This window comes from Juglans microcarpa x Juglans regia, chromosome 6D, assembly GCF_004785595.1.
Source record: "Juglans microcarpa x Juglans regia isolate MS1-56 chromosome 6D, Jm3101_v1.0, whole genome shotgun sequence".
NCBI lineage: Eukaryota > Viridiplantae > Streptophyta > Magnoliopsida > Fagales > Juglandaceae > Juglans > Juglans microcarpa x Juglans regia.
This window is the reverse complement of record NC_054604.1, coordinates 18865224-18882407: the sequence shown is the minus strand read 5'-3', so window position 1 is coordinate 18882407 and position 17184 is coordinate 18865224.

The window sequence follows — 17184 nt, the reverse complement described above, 5'->3', positions numbered from 1 at the left end:
TATATTACTATCCAAATCAGACTTTTTATAAGAGGTTTGGATAGTAAATTTAATTGAGTTGAGATTAGAGTTGAAAATTAAATAAAATATTATTATAATATAATTTTTTAATATAATTTTTATTTTAAAATTTAAAAAAATTAAATTATTTATTATATCTTATTTAAAAATTTAAAAAAAATTAATAATTAAATAAAATGATATAAGTATCTAAACAACGCAAATCTCTTAAATTTGGCAACAAATATACGTCCAACGGTGTAAGAAAAACATTTCAGCACACCGATTGCCACGTGGCACCTCCACGTGGACTAACCCAACGCCGCTTGTTTTCTAGTCAATTAATAATGCATAAAGTAAATATTAGATATAAATTTTAAATTATCCTTAGACCATTTATTGCGTAAGCATATAAATTATCCTTTGGACTAAATTACCTTCGTATATCTATTCAAGCAGACTACCCACTCCTTTGTCAAAACCCGCATTTGCCCTTCATTTCAGGATCCGAATCTAGCTCAATGGATTTGAAAAAACAAAAAAAGCAATATCTTCTAGTCCGGTTTTTTGGATATGCAGTTGAGATTAGATAAGATGATATATAAATAATCATAAGATTTTTTAAGTTAAGATAAAATAAAATAGTTTGTAAAAAAATATATATATATTTAGATGATGAGATGAAATGAAATAATTTTAACTTTTAAAATTAAAAAAAGATATAGGTCTCACGATATTTATAGAGTACCTAAATTATTAAGATTTTACATTATTTACGTACTGTTTACGTCAAGTTGTACTATTCATTTACTGTTTTAAACTATTCACTATCAATGTTATACTATTTATTTAAGTGGATTTTTTAAAATTTAGAAATAAAATATAATATTTGGATAGATAAAAGTCTAAGATTATACAATCCAAATGAGATACAGATGAGATACTTTAATCATCCAAACGAACAATGGAAAACATTCCCATGAATCTATATTGTGTACATAGGTGAGAAAGTTTAGTTAATTAACTCATTACCACTAACACTTAACTTCAAGAAAGTTAATTGATCACCTATTAAAAAATTCTATAAATAAGAATTTTATATACATTAATTATAAGAGGGTGGAAAAAGTAAATGTACAAAATAAAAGTTCTCATATCTCTCTAAAATTTTCTAGAGCAACCCTCTTGATCAATTCTTGATCTTAAAGTGTTGAACTATTTTAAGAAACTCTAATAACCTCTTAAATAATGTAGTGGTGCAATCACAATAAAGTGACGTTGACGGTAAAACGAGCAAATATCCAAATTTGTAAGAATTTCACTCTACTTTAAAGTAATTCAAATTAACATTATTTAATAATTTTGAAAAAATGATATAATTTGCCTGTTGAGCAATAAAACTATATTTTTCTCAAAAAAGAAAAGAATCCCATGTGCAAAAAGATTGCATTTTCTACATTGTGGCTATCTTTTCATGCATGTTTTGGCTTGGAAGTAATCGCCCGAACTTGTTGCCTCTTGAAACATGTTTAGTCCGGTTACCGCTATGTTTGGATATAGAAATAATTTGATTTTATCTTATTTTATTTCATTATTACAGTTTTTTTAAATTTTTACACAAAATATAATAGACAATTCATTTTTTTCAAATTCTAAAATAATAATAATATTAAAAAATAATATCATAATAATATTTTATTCAACTTTTAATTTTTATGTAAAACTATTTCATCTCATTTCACTATCCAAACGGGACCTAAAAATATTTATTTATATAATCTATTATTATTGTAAAATAAATCTAATGTATTATATTAAAATACATCAACATGTAAAATTTTGTGTAAGATTTACGTGCAGACCTAATACTTATATTTTGATTTTGACTTTTGTTCATCCGAGAGATTAGGATAGAGGAAAGGAGAATCAAGCCGGACGTGTATCCTTCCTTTTCTTCTTCTTTGTCTTCACTTAACTTATGTTTTGTTTTTATCTTTCATTTTTCTTCTTCCTTCTAATACGAAAAAGGTGTCAAAAATTAGAATTTTGATATCAGTTTTAATAATAAAGAAATGATATTTATAGTCATAGAATGTATAAGTACTATATATTCTTTTTAATAAAATTGAATAAATATAAGATTCAAATAAAAAAATTATTTTTTTAATGATAAATTCTATTATTTTTCAAAATAAATATATAACATTTACATAATTCATAACTGATCTAGCATTTCTCGTAACAATAAAAACGTCTTGACGAGGCTAAGCAACCAACCGGACATGGTGAGCCGAACCAACCGGACGCAAACAATACTTTTGACTTTTGAATGCTCCGATTGCATCATTTATTGAGAGTAAGTTGGATGTACGGACGCAATAATATTTTGTCGACTTTTTTATGCTTACGGTTCCAAATTTAGAATGTTTACCAATTTAGCTTGAATGGGTAAACATTCTAAATTCATGGGTAGGCCTTGAATTTTTAATAGACTTCACGCTTTGAATTGAACTTGGTATGGTAATTATTATAACTTTTCAAAATCTTCTCATCTCATTTTATTTAATTATTATAATTTTTTTAAAATTTTTATATAAAATAAAATAAACAATTCAACCTTTTCAAATTTCAAAATAAAAATAATATTAAAAAAATATATTTAAACAATATTTTATTCAACTTTTAACTTTAATTATAACTTATCTTATTTTATTTGTGAAAACAAAATAGATATAAGTATTTCCGTAATTGCTTGGGAAAGAGTGATGTGACATTGTTCATGTTCTCACACACTCCCTCTTTCCCCATCTCTATCTTCTCATTATGTATCAAATCTCTCTTATATTTTTCTAACAACTATGTATTATATTAGTTGTTTAAGTAATATATATCATTTTAATTTCTCTATGGGTAACCTGTTCAGACTATTTTTTCTATGCTCGATAGAATTTTTAGATCAAAGCACATAGTAGAAGTGATGTTATCTCTAGCGTCAAATATTGGATCGGGTGTTGTTGTTTCACTGATTTTTTCAATATTGTTGTTTGTCCAAATTCATTCTCATCGATGGTGAAGTGTGTTACATAGTAAATATTATGAAAGCACTTACACATTCTACAACCTAAATGTTGGGACTAGAGAGACACATATTGGAAAGAAAGAATTATATTTTTCTTTATGTTCTTTCTAAAGGAAGAAGGAAAGAATAAGAAGAAGCTTTCTTAACACCCCGCTCATCTAGGATTAAGAGTAATGCCATTGTTTTTAGTGATCTAAGGGACCGGTATACTACTTACCTTAACAATAAAAATTTTCCTTTTAAGGAAACGCCGGGTACAAAAGATCTCATAAAATAAATAAAGTTATTCTTTATTAAAATACTTCAAACCTAAAAAAAAGTCCGCGGAAATACTTATTAAAATTAATCAAATCTTATGTGCTTAACAAAATAACTTATTAAGCTATAAATCATAGAACTGAACATGTCATTAACTGCCTAGGCCTTTTGCCTTGCCTCTCTGGGCCAAATCCCCGTCTTGTAGCTTCATCCTAATAAGGATTCTCACTTGGGATGCTTAAAACATAAAAGCATATATAAATAAGTCGAATACTCAATAAGCAACACATCATATAGTAAACATTATTTCGTTCATAACTTAAGTATGTAAAAAAGAAAATATGTGTAACTCGTCCAATAAATCTATAATGGAAGCATTGTTTATTTCATGGGCCAAGCATTTAATAAATTCTAACGAGCCTTGTCTTTAGTCCAAAATATGTTCAACTCATCCGATAATTATTTTGGGGCTTTTAAAAATAATTATTGGGATTAAGGCTGACTAAATTGGTCTATAAATATTAAGTGGGCTTAAGCCCAATTATTGAACCCAATACAAACTATTAATCCACCATAATAAATTATGGGCTCAAGACCTTTCCAAAATTACCCGATAAATCTCAATTGGACTTTTATAAATATTAGCCCAATGATACCATCCAAAATCATCCACTAAACCTTCCTCAAAATATATGTTTGGTCCATGAACATAATTAAAATCTCCAGACAACCTCAAGAATAAATAGCTTATCCAAAGTATACCATTAAACCTAATTTAGACTCAATTAAATTATCCATATTCCATCCCTAATTACATTTGATTGGGGTGTTACAAAAGCCCAGCCCTTATCTCTATAAAACATTTTGTACCTATAACTATATCACAACATTCAGAAAGCAACACAACTTGCCGGCAGTGAATACAAACACAATATAGATGTGTTACCAAATATTATTTCATTTGCCCTCATATCATTCAATCTTGGTCTAATCGCTTTCCTAGCAAATTTCAAGATTATTGTAGTAAAAATCAAAAGGCTTTATTTTGTTATGTTCAGGTTTAGGTGTAACATGATGTACCAAGTATAGGACATTATTGTTTAAAAAAAAAAGCATAGGACATTATTTGGAAAATACTTTTTGATATGTAGTTTTCTAGTTCATGTAGCGTTGCAATGTATCTTGAAGGTGAGTTTATTACTTGCATCTTTTAGTAGAAAACATGTCTTGGATCATATTTAATAATATAAGTAATTCCTTATATGTAATAACACGAGTGTAATGAGACTTGAACCCAAGTATGGAGCGAGGTAAATAGTTCTTTTAATATTAATTTGTTTCATAGCTCTCCAATTAGTTTGTTTAATCTGTTTCATTTCACATTTTCAAACTTATGTTGCCATTGTGCAAGAATGCACACTATTAGCTTTTTTGTTGAGGATGTGCTTCACCGATGCGCATTCTCGATCTCCTGCAACCAAAATATTAGAGGACTTGGGGATGGTAAAGGAGACCCTCCGATGTCTAAGTTAGTAACAATGTGAGTAGTCTCAAAACCAAAGATGATCTAGCTTCGTTAGCGTACCTGACCTCTTTAAATAGAGATTTTGCCTTCTTCTGGTCCTTCGGGTTTAACCACCTTATCTGTTATTTGAAATTTGAATTCTCGTTCGTCAGAGTTATATGTATGTTTTGAATGGATAGACACCCTTAACAATGTCGGGATAGTTGGCGGGCACTCTCTTTATCGATTCAGCCTGAATCATACTGGGTCAAGTGAGTATTTAGGCCTCAGAGGTCTTGTTGGGCCATGGAGGTCCAGGCTTGGGAAAACACCCGCGGGCCTTTGTGAATATTGAAGCCCTTCCAGTTACCCTGCGAAGTCTCATTGTATATTATGCAATGAGACTTTTACATTAGGCGTCTTAAGGTTCTCTCGGTTAATTTACTTTATTCCCCTCGAATTATTGTGTCAGACGATGGAGTTTTTAAATCACCAAAGAGGTGTTGGGTCATGTAATTACTGTTGTATATTAGATTAGGCTCTCGGCCTTGTGATTTGAGCCTAATGCCTCGTGCTCCTTTCAGCTACCCTGCGAGTCCTTGCCACCTGCAGATGGTTTCTGAGGTGACGTTTGGGATTCTGCGTTGTGATTCCCCCACGATCTTTGTTAGAAACCGATACGTCTTCCCTCTTATCAACTACCGTCAGTATTTATTGTGAGGCATTGTTCACCTTTCTTCTCTTCCTGTCTTCTTGCACAAGTTTCTTGGTTTATTCCTCGGCTTCCCTTGTTCTCGTCTTTTCGTGCTTCCCAATTTTTCTTATTTCCGTGCTCCCAGTTTTCTTCTTTCTTTCCTTCCAACATTCACATTTTCCATGGCTTCTGGTAAGAATCCAGTCGCAGGCTCTTCTCGAGGTGGTGGTCCTTCGCGATCTTGTGAGCCTTTCGCCCCAGGTGGTGTAGGTGGTGCCGTTACTAGACCTAACGTTGATAGAGGCATTTCTTGCTCCATCTTTGAAGGTCATTGCTGGGTTTCCTCTCTCTCTCTCTCTCTCTCTCTCTCTCTCTCCCATCTTGAACTGGACAATGCGAGGGACCATTTCAATATCCCTGACTCAGTGAGGTTGTCTCTGCCTAGCCAATGGCGGGGAGCTGTGGATATTAGAGGTATGGTTGTTTCCTTTACTCTTTATTTGGCTATGTTTGCAATGGGGCTTCGTCTGCCCTTCGTGCTGCTCGTTCATGACGTCTTAGACGTCTTGGGTCTTGCTCCAACCTAAGTGGTGCCGAATGCATGGCGTATCTTGATGGCTTGTTGCATTTTATGGTGGCGAGTTCTGGAACCCACCAGTGATGATTATCCTGATCTCACAGCTCAGAAATTCCGTTCCTTTCATGGATTTAGGCGTTTAGATGGGGATCTATGTAGTTTTAGATCCCGTAGCAAACTTGTTCAACTTGAGTGTAAATATTCCCACGCTAAATATTGGTCCAAGAAGTTTTTCTTTGCTTCAGGAAGGGGGTGAGAATTTCTGGAGGATGAGGTTTTACATCGAGAGTTCCCTATTCAAGCGGATTGGTCACCCGTTCCCGACGAGCGTGACCTTGAAGTCATACTGTCCCCTCGAGAAGAACCCCTGAGAAGAGCCTCGCATTCACTTGGTTCAGTCTTGGGCAATGACAAATCTTAACTTTACCTGGTCTAATGCCCTTTTGACATCCATAAATATTGATAGATTTTTAATGGTTCCTAGTTAGGTTCATGTGCTTAGTAGTGAGATCCTGGGTGGTCCTTTGCCACTGGGAAATTTAGAAAGGGGGCCACCTCCAGAGGCAAGGGGAAAGAAAAAGAAGGCTTGCCTTGCAATGAAGCCGACGGATGCGTCCAGTTCCTCCAAGGGTGCTCCACTTCCCCCCCTCCCCCACCAAACATAGTAGAGGGGTTAAGGAATCCCCCATTAACTCTATCTTATTCGTTGGATGCTATTATGGCCCAAGCGGATATTGAATTGGATTTTATTATTGAAGCAGAGGAGGTGGAGGCCTTGATGTCAAGGACTTCTGTTGGGCGAGCAATTACTCCCAAGGATGCACCTCCCTGAGAGGGGGAGGACTTTATCTTTGTTATGGACCCAAATCGCCTCAAAGCACCTCCTGTTGGCGACCTTCCTCCCTTCTTGGCTGAAAATGTGGACTCGTTTCACTTAGTGGACGTTGGCGAGCTTTCGTCTGTTGCATCAACGGCTTCAGATGCGTCAAGCTTGGAATCAAACAGTTGCGGGTGCTTTTACTTGCACATCCCTAGACCAACCTCTGCACCTTGAATTGGAGAGATATACGTGTCAGTTCTACCACCTACCATTACTTTGATTCTATCGGGCAAGATGTAATGCCAGATGCCTTTAATCCTCCCCTGCCTGCTCCTTGACATTTTATTTCTAACATTTTGACTTTGTTTGCTTTTCGGGTAGAACGCCCTTTAGTGATTCTATATTTTGGTTTTGGGAACTCTTTTTGTTATTATCAAGTAATATGAATGTTATATGGCTAAAGACCTTATCCCTTCACTTTAGTAATTGTGTATTCATGAAACTGTGTATAAATGACTTGCTAATCATAACTTATCTCAAACTTAACTTCCTAACATAACTTATGACAAATTGGGTCAATTTAGATAAAAGGGAGAAGAGAAGAAGATGACTTAACTAATCTAAAACCCAATTGTGTGCCTTGGGCAGTTGTGTGGTAATCTACTTGTATGTGTATCTTGGACGAGTGGGTTGTGGCAAGAAGGCTTTCGACCGCTTGATCTTGGTGGGTAGAGGTAGGCGGGAAAGTTACCCGATCGCTTGATTTTTGACGTTCCTCAACCGTGTAGCCTTGGCGAGAAGGTGTAGTAAGAGAGTTCTCGACCGCATAACCTTAGCAAATGGAGTAAGGCGGGAGGGTTGCTCGATCACTTCATTGTGCGATTGGCGTAGTGGGAGGGTTCCTCGACCGCATAGTCTTGGCTAGAAGGGGTAGCAGGACAATTCTCGATCGCGTAACCTTGGCGAATGGAGTATGGCGGGAGAGTTGCTCGACCGCTTAACTCTAGCGAGCGGTGTAACGGGAGAGTTTCTCAACCATGTAGCCTTGGCGAGAAGGCGCAGTGGGAGAGTTCTCGACCACGTAACCTTGGCAATCGAGTAAGGCGGGAGAGTTGCTCGACTGCTTCATATTGGTGATGGCGTAACGGGAGGGTTCTCGATCGTGTAACCTTGGCGAACGGAGTATGGTGGGAGAGTTGCTCGATCGCTTAACTCTGGCGAGTGGTATAACGGGAGAGTTTCTCAACCATGTAGCCTTGGCAAGAAGGCGTAGCGGGAGAGTTCTTGATCGCATAACCTTGGCGATTGGATTAAGGCGGGAGAGTTGTCAACTGCTTCATCTTGGCGATTGGCGTAACAGGAGGGTTCATTGACCGTGTAGCCTTAGCGAGAAGGCGTAGCAGGAGAGTTCTCGACCGCGTAACCTTGGCTATTGGAGTAAGATGGGAGAGTTGCTCGACCGCATCATATTGGTAATTATAATAGGAGGGTTCCTCGATCGTGTAGCCTTGTCGAGAAGGCATAGCGGTAGAATTCTTGACCGCGTAACCTTGCAATTGGAGTAAGGCGGGGGAGAGTTGCTCGATTGCTTCATATTGGCGATTGGCGTAACGGGAGGGTTTCTTGACCGTATAGCCTTGGCGAGAAGGCGTACTGGGAGAGTTCTCGATTGCATAACCTTGGCGATTGGAGTATGGTACGAAAGTTGCTTGACCGCTCAACTTTGACGAAATAGGAAATAATAAAAACAATAACACTATGTGAACGAGTGAGTAGCTATTAGAGAGCAAAATATGCTCACAATGGATTAGATATTTGGAATTTAGCTACAGTGACTTTCAAAAGTTTTTTCAAATTTGAAAGTTACTGTACATACATCAAATACATATTTTATTAATTATCTCTCTCCCTTTCTTTCTATCACATATTTTATCATAATTGGTATATTAATTTGAGTTAGTGATATATTAATTTAATAAGAATATGATTAGTAATTAATAAATAATAGGTAGAATAGTAAAATATGATAAAATAAAATAAATTAATAATTTAAAAAATAAAATATTTTTAAAATTATTAATTATTCATTACTATATAATGAATAAATGTATAATCTAATGTGGAGATTTGATGTGAATAACCAAAACTAAATTCATCTTATATTATTTTATTGTTATATAATGAAAAAATAGCTATTCCAATATGGAGATTTATATTAATGGAATAGCCAAAAATCAAATTTCTCTTATATTCATAAAAAATGTCCTTTAATTTTAGCTAATCCAATAAGAGTGCTCTTAGTAGGAAGTTTCAACCCGAGCAAGCTCCGCCCCTAGCTTCTCATTTTCCTCCCGAGCGAAAACGACAGCCCCGTGAGCTCTACCGATGAATGAACGCATGGAGTCATTTTCCTGTTCGAGTTCCATACGATCTTCAACAAGCATCTCAACCAAGCTATCAACTCCTTGCAAAAAGTCGATTAGGACAAAAAAAATCATGATCCAGCAAAATAACAACGATCCAAGTAGAGTTAAAACAAGTAAAGCTTACAGGAGAAAGAATGCAATGTAAGTTGAGGACAGTGGAACAAAATGCCTCATCGCAGCGTGACCTGAAGGCTTGGAAGGAGTCCTCTTGCCAAGAAGAGGAGGCACCATCCCGAGTAGCAGGGATTTGGAAGGAAACCCCGGTCACACCTTCTGGAGTCAATGGCTCCAGAGTAGGGGAGGCGAGGGGTTGGCATTTGCTTAAGTTGAGGTCCCTGCTGTTTGGTGAATTGGAGGAATGCCAGCACTCTCTTGGAATGGAGCCTCGTCAGAATGTCCAGTTTGCCCATCGCCAATAGAAAACGTTGGGTAAGTTTCTCCACCCATTCTTGGTGAAGCATTCAAGGTGGGAATGACATCATCCTCCTACAATAAAGTGGGAGAAGGTCCTCGCCCCCCTTGGGGAAGTGCTGAAAGGGGGCGAAGAAATCGATAATCTGCTCCCACTCGCCATAGACAAATTTGGGAAAACAAAGGGCAGTTCAAGGTCTCCCCACCTGAAGCCGTTAATCCAATAGACGAAAGCTTGCCAACATCCACTAAGTGAAACAAGTCCACATCTTCAACCAAGAAGGGAGGAAGGTTGCCAACAGGAGGTGCATTGAGGTGATTTGGGTCCATAACAGAGATAAAGTCCTCCCGCTCTTGGGGAGGGGCATCCTCAGGAGTAACTGCTCACCCAGTAGAAGTCTCTCACACTAAGGCCTCTGCCTCCTCTACTTCAATTCAGTGTGTAAAAAAAAAGGGTGAATCGGTAAACTGGACCGGATAGAACCAGTGGGTTTGGTCTGATACCGAGTTTGGTTCGATCCAGTACTGGTTTGATTTTTCTTAAAATCGGTCAAAATCGGTCCGATTCTGATTTTTCTTTTTCTAAAATCGGACCGGTTCATATATATATTTTAATTTTTTTATATTGTATATAATTTTTATATATAATATATAATTATATATAAAATAGTTTTGTATTATATGATAAATTATTAATTAATATAACATTAAATTTTAAAATCTTATATTAGGGGTGATACCCGCATCGTACGGGGCGGGGGGTACCCTCCCCCGCACCTCGCCCCCGGGAGGTGGGGGCGGGGTCCCCTGCCCCGGGGCCGGGGGGGGGGGGGGAAGGAAAAAATCTCATTCGCCCTGCACCCCGCCTAGGCTAACACACCGTGTTTAAAAAAAAAATTTGGTCTAAAAATACTTTTTTAGACCAAAATTATAATATAATTAAAATTTATAAATATAAAAGAACTTAAACTCATTAGAGTTAGATTTTAGATTGTCTTGGCCTCCTAGGTGATCTGTTATATATGAGGTCAATGCAATACAATAGTCATTCTTAAGCAATGTGAGACTTAGACTTGAATACAATTTTAAGTCTTTAATAAATTGTATATATCTATATACAATATATTTATTTATATATATATAAATAAAAAAAATCATATATGTGGAGCGGGGGCAGGGCCCCGCTAGGGTCATCCCACGCGCCGCCCCCGCTAGGCCCCTTCCATGTAGGGCGGAGTAGCCCGCTCTGCCCATGCAGGGGCGTGGCGGGGTGGGGCGCCACTTCCCACCCCTATCGTACTGGTTTAAGGGGTAACCGGTGCGAAATTGGTTCTTGAAAATGCAAAACCAGTGGTTTTATTTTAAATTTTATCCAAAACTAGATCAAATCAGACCGGTTACACCCCTAGCTTCAATAATAAAATCCAATTCAATATCCGCTTGGGCCATAATAGCATCAAGTGAATCAGGCCGAGTTAATGGGGGATTCTTCGACCCCTCTCTTGTGTTTGGTGAGGGGGGGAGTGGAGCAGGAGGAACTAGACACGTCCGTCGGCTTCACCCTTGGAAGGGGGGGGGGAAGTGGAGCACCTTTGGAGGAACTAGGAACCATTAAAAATCTATCAATATTTGTGGGTGTCAGACCAGGTAGAGTTAAGATTTGCCATTGCCCAAAACTGAACCAAGCGAATGCGAGGTTCTTCTCGGGGTGACAGTAAGACTTCAAGGTCACGCTTGTCGAGAATGGGCGACCAATCCACTCGAATTGGGAACTCCTAGTGTAAAACCTCATCCTCCGGAAATTCCCACCCTCTTTCCAAAACAAAGAAAAACTTCTTGGACCAATCTTTAGTGTGGGAATATTTACGCTCAAGTTGAACAAGTTTGCTATGGGATCTAAAACTGCATAGATTTCCATCTAAACGCCTAAACCCGTGAAGGGAAAGGAATTCTCAAGTAGTGAGATCAAGATAATCATCACTGGTGGGTTCCAGAACTCGCTGCTGCAAAATGCCATCAAGATACACTATGCATTCAGCACCACTTGGGCCGGAGTAAGACCCAAGACGTCTAAGACATCGCGAACATGTAGCACAAAGGGCAAGCGAAGCCCCATTGCAAACATAGCCAAATAAAGAGTGATGAAAACAACCATACCTCTTATATCCACCGCTCCTCGCCGTTGGCCAAGCAAAGACAACGGCCGGACGGGCGGTAAAGTCTTCCACTTCTTTTTCCATCCCGTTCAGACGGGTGGTAAAGTTGTCTTGAACATCCCACAGACGGTGCCAATTGCTGAGGACGTGTTTCACCGATGCGCACTCTTGATCTCCCCCACATATTGTTGCTCATCTGAAAGTGAAGTTTCCAATGCCGTTGGGAATTGGCGAGGTACATGGCGTGCTCACTCGGGAATGTTATGTGCATGAATTAAAAAAAGGAGAACGAGATGTAAAAATGATAGAGTTGCGAGAAAATGGTGATGGAGTCTGCCTGCCACCTCTGCCCACAATTTTCATGACGGAAGCAGAAACGAAGAATGAGGAAGCATTGAGGCAAGGAGAAGCCGACAAACCGCTGGAACTTGTGCCTCTCGATCCAACCCAGCCGGGCAACCATGTGAGGATCGAGACTATGATGGAAAAAGAAGAAAGAGATCACCTAATACAGCTCCTCTTGGAGCACAAAGACATCTTTGCATAGACTCACCAAGATATGCTAGGAATCAACAAGGAAGTGATTGAACATCATCTAAACATTAATTCGGACATAAGACCTGTTAAGCAGAAGAAGAGGAATTTTAGCACAGAGAAGTATAAAGCTATGGCAGAAGAAATGGATCGTTTGTTGATAGTAGGATTTATCAGAGAAACTCATTATGCATAATGGCTATCAAACGTTGTCCTAGTGAAGAAATCCAATGACAAGTGGCGAATGTGCGTCGATTTCACAGACCTAGAAAAAAGTGCCCAAAAGATAGTTTTCCTCTACCCAGAATAGATCTGATAGTCGACTCCACGGCTGGTCATAAAGTGTTGAGCTTCATGGATGCCTACTCCAGGTACAACCAAATCAAAATGAGTCATGTTGATAAGGATAAAACAACCTTCATAACCGATCGGGGTCTATACTGTTACACAGTTATGCCATTCAGATTGAAGAACGCATTAGCAACTTACCAAAAGCTAGTCAATAAAATGTTCAAAGATTAGATAGGGTGAAACATGAAAGTTTATGTGGACGATCTCTTAGTAAAGAGCATGGAGTTTGAGCAACATGTGGAAGATTTGAGGGAAGCTCGGCGTATTGCACCAATACAGGATGAAGCTCAACCCAACTAAGGTTGTATTTGGATGTTGAGTTGAGTTGAATTCTTTATGAATAGTAGTGAGTTGAGATGGTAGAGTGAGTTTTGTCTGGTTCATCTAAAATGAGTTTGAATGTGTTTGGATGTTAAGATGAGTTTAGAAGTATTTATGGGAAGTTAAAAAAGGTTGTGGGTCTCATATATAAAGAAGTGTTGAATTAAAAAAGGTTGTGGTTCTCACGTGTAAAGAGGTTTTGAGTTGAGATAAGTTTAATAATTTGAGAGTTGGGTGTTTGGATGTTAGACTTAGTTTAAAATTAGACTAATTGAGTTGAACTCAGATGGGTTTAACAACCAAACGGGGCCTAAGTGTGTGTTCGGGGTTTAGTCAGGCAAGTTCTTGGGCTTCATGGTGTCTAAAAGGGGCATCGAGGCAAATCCAAGAAACTCAGGGCAATCATCGAGATGAAGCCACCCACGACTCTTAACGAGGTCCAAAAACTGGCAAGAAGAATAGCGGCTCTCAACAGGTTCATATCTCGCTTAACAGACAGGTGCATGCCCTTTTTCCAAGTACTAAAGAAGGCACAAGAATGGGACACACGATGTGAAGAAGTGTTTGCACAACTGATGGAGTACCTTACCCACCTGCCGCTACACAGTCAAACTAAACAGGGGAAGCCCTTGTCACTATATCTGGCCGCCACTCCAGAGGCGGCATCCATGGCTCTAGTCAGGGATGAGGGGAAGGACCAGAGGCCCGTATATTATGTCAGCAGAGCTTTGAGAGGAGTAGAGAAGAGATACCTAAAGATTGAGTTGATCGCCTTCACCCTGGTAACGTCAGCACGGCGATTGCGCCCTTGCAAAAGGTGCTGCAAAGGCCTGACACTTCGGGGCAATTGGTGAAATGGTCTGTGGAGTTGAGCAAATATGACAACAATTATGTTCCTAGAACCTCTGTCGAAGGACAAATCTTGGCCGATTTTGTTGCGGATGTGACAAACAATGAAATGGAGTACAAGGTAGTCTCATGGGGTTGGCCATAGAGGAAACATCAGGAGGGAGTTGAATAGTAGTCAAGGTGGACTCCCAGGTGGTGGTTGGCAAAATCATGGGGTAGTATTCAACAAAGGGACCAGAGTTAATGAGGTACCTCCATCATGTTCAAGAGAAGTCTCGTCGATTCCAGTATTTTTGAATCGAGTGAATTCCCAGAGGGGACAATTGGAAGGTGGATGACTGGCAAGGACAGCATCAGCAGGGCAACATCAGACATTTTCGTGGGAGGTAGCCTTCAGGGAGGTAGATATGGCGGCAATAGGGGATGAAGTTTGTAGAATCGATGGAAGTTTGCCAGGATGGGCAAATGAAATCATCCAGTATTTAAAAGAAGGCGAGCTACCCGCTTCTCGGGAGGAGGCAAGGAAGATAAGAAACAGGGCAGCCTGTTTCACCTTGATAAATGGAACGTTATACAGGCGGAGCTTTTCTAGCCCACTGTTAAGATGCGTTTTGGAGGAGGAGGCCGAGTATGTAATGAAGGAAGTACATGAAGGTGTTTGTGGGAATCATTCTGGAGGAAGGTCATTGGCGGCTAAAATCATGAGGGTGGGCTATTATTGGCCCAACGCCTTACGGGATGCAAAGGAGTTTGTGAAAAGGTATGCCCAGTGCCAACTGCATGCACCAGTCTTGAACATGCCACTAGAAGAATTGAGGTCAATGACAACTCCATGATTGTTTGCCCAATGGGGGATAGACTGGCTTGGCCCTATGCCCCCGAGTAAGGGAGGAACAAAATTCATCATCGTCGCCATTGACTATTTCACAAAGTGGGTAGAGGCTGAGGCAATGGTGACATTGACTGCTTAAAATGTGACAATGTTCATCTGGAAGGCAATCGTATGTAGATTTGGGATTCCACAAAGCATTGTCTTTGACAGTGGCAAGCAATTCGATTCAAAACATCATCGTGGGTGGTGTGCAGAACTTGGGATCAAAGTCCAATATTCACCTCCCGGACACCCACATGAGAATGGATAGGTCAAGGCAACCAATAAAACCATAGTCGGGATACTAAAGAAGAAAGTAGGCTAAAAGAAAAGGACGTTGGCAGATGAACTCCCTGAGATTCTATGGGCATGCAGGACAACATCCAAGACATCAACAGGTAAAACTCCTTTCGCCTTAGCATATGAAATCGAAGCCATGATACTTGTAGAAGTGGGGGTACCAAGCCATAGGAGACTCCATTTCGACGCCAACGAGAATGAAAAGAAATTGGAAGAGCATCTGGATCTGCTGGAAGAAAGAAGGGGAAATACTGAGACAAGGGTGGCCGCTTACAAGAAGAAGACAGAGCAGTATTTCACCAAAAGAGTGAGATTGAGGTCTTTCAAAGTAAGCGTTTTGGTGTTAAAAGAGACCAGGGTGACCACTGCAAAAGAAGGAAAACTAGGCCTAAGATAGGAAGGACCGTACTTGGTTATAGGAACCAGTTGTCAGGGAACCTATCGCCTAAAAGATACAGCAGGGTGTGAATTGCCGCATCCATGGAATGCTGAGCCTACTGACCACCAAGAACTCAGTCATGTTGGTGGCGATGTAAGGATCTGTCCCTACTGACACAGGCAGTGTGATAGATCCCATGGGTTAGACCGTGTCTCTCGTGAATCCCTTAAGAGTGGTTGGTGCTGGGCAAAGTTGGCTCGCATTTAATCCCATCTTCGTGAAAGCATCCTAGAACAGGATGTTCGCCGAGCTCTTATTATCTATCAATATCTTTCTCGTTGTGTAATTCACTACCAGCATTGTCACTACTATTACGTCATCGTGGGGGTATACCACCCCCTGGAGTCTTCTTCGCCAAAGGAAATTGGGGGTGAGGTCTGCATCCGCGCCTGTTTAACAGGCCTCTCCTCGTTGTTTCTTCATATCTTGCCCACCTTGCATAGGCTTTTCTCCCCGATGAGGTTAGACTACCTCTCGCATATCCCCCAGCTATGGTACGAATTTCTCCCAAAGGTGGATTCTGCCTATCTGCCTCTTGCCTAGGCCGTTGGTTTCTTGGCTCTTGTGACCTCCTCGCTCTCTTAGGCGACCTCCTCCTCGGGCTTTCGCTCTGTTTGGACTTGCGCTCTTGCCTCCTGTCGTTTAGACACCACGGCGGAGATGTGTTCTTGGCCATGATGTGCTCCAGCTCTCCACTATCCTTTCGTTCCTCAATTTTTTGTTTGAGCCTATGGAAATCCTCAATTTGATGGCCATTCACTCTGTGGTATGTACTATACCTTTGTGGCTGCCACCCGCAGTCCTCGTCACGCCTACTTTCCTTCATTCACCTGGTCTTGTACACTGGAATAATGTACGTGACCACTACTATACTGCCCAGTAAGCGTTTCCCGCTTTTTCTCATATTGATTCTTCTTTGGCCTTTGACTATTTTCTTGGGTCTTCTTAAGTCCTTCTCTCGAAGTATCCTCCTATTTTCGCCCCAATCTGGTGGTGAGGGCGATCAACGTGTCTTCAACATTCACAAAATCATTTGTCTGATCCATAAACTCTCTTAGGTGGATGAAGTTTTTCTTGCCAGCTCGGTCATGAAAGGACTCCTCGACCAGATTCCCCCAAGCAATGCAGCAAACATGATTTTTTCATCTTAGTCATCAGCTATCATTCTCTTCTTATTGGACTGCGCTAAATACGCCTCCAGACTCTCATCCTCCCTCTGCTTCATCGTCAACAGGTAAGCTGCCAGCTGTCTACTCCACCAACTGGCCATAAAATGGGTGATGAATAGTCTACCAAGTTCTTCAAAATTTTCAATGAAGCCTGACCATAGTGCTCCAAACCATCCCCAAACTGCTCCCTTTAACGTTAGATGAAAGGCCCTGATGCAATCTCTCCCTGGAATCCATGGAGAGTGATGTGGGCTTTAAAGGTTTCCAAGCGTTCCACCGGATCTTTGGAGTTGTCGTACATGTCTATCAACGGGGCCTTGAACTTTGGTAAAAGCGGTACTACCATGATTTCCGAAGTGTATGGTAAGTTAGTGTTGGTTAATAGCTGATCAATTGAAGACGATGTCCCTATCTTTTTGGCCATT